This window comes from Cyanistes caeruleus, chromosome 4, assembly GCF_971803275.1.
Source record: "Cyanistes caeruleus chromosome 4, bCyaCae1.hap1.1, whole genome shotgun sequence".
Classification (NCBI taxonomy): domain Eukaryota; kingdom Metazoa; phylum Chordata; class Aves; order Passeriformes; family Paridae; genus Cyanistes; species Cyanistes caeruleus.
Genome location: NC_141704.1, coordinates 30,701,230 through 30,702,019, shown reverse-complemented (window position 1 = coordinate 30,702,019; position 790 = coordinate 30,701,230).

Here is a 790-nt window from a genome sequence, read left to right as displayed (position 1 = left end):
GCTTGGGATTTATACTCTGGATTTTTTTCCCCTATACTGGCTATCTCGAGGAGGAAGTATTGTGTTTACCCTGTCGGTCACGGAACAGGACCGTTCCTGTTCCACTGGTCTCTCCCACTGGATAAAGGCAGTAATGGGATGATATTCCACCCAATCCTTCTGAAGCCTCTCCTTTAAACTCCATTCACAGATGTGAGTCAGAGTCAGAGCTGTGCAGTGTTTATGCTGCAGCTCACAGCAGCTCGTCTCCGAGGGCCTGTGCTCAGTCAGCTGCTCAGAGCAAGGCAGCCAGCTCAGGCAGCCGGAGACACACCGCTGCACCCGCAGCTGCACATCACCCCTGCAGCCTCATGTCCTTGCAGCTTTGTCTTCCATCCTTTGTGCCTTACTGGACTCCACCAATCTCCCCACTGACATCTGAGCTGCTCTGATCTCCTCAGAGTTCAACAGCTGGCAGTGATCTAGCGTAAAGCTCACGCAGCCTGCTTCTGGAGTCCCTTTCACCTCAGATTTATTAGCCCTGTTGTCTCTGTAGGTTTCTCAAAATGCTCATAAATTAGAAATATTAATAAAAGGGACACTGTAGATTTAAACAGATAATATTTATAATTTTTTTAATGGCACAGTTATTATCAATTGACATTTAAAATGGCATCATAATCCATCAAGGTGAAATGGACTCAGAAAAATATTTCTCCCAAGCCAAAACCCGTAACAGCAGCAGCAGGATTGCAAGAGAGGAAGGACACAAACAGTTTGAGCCCAGGTCACTGATTACATAATTTAGAGG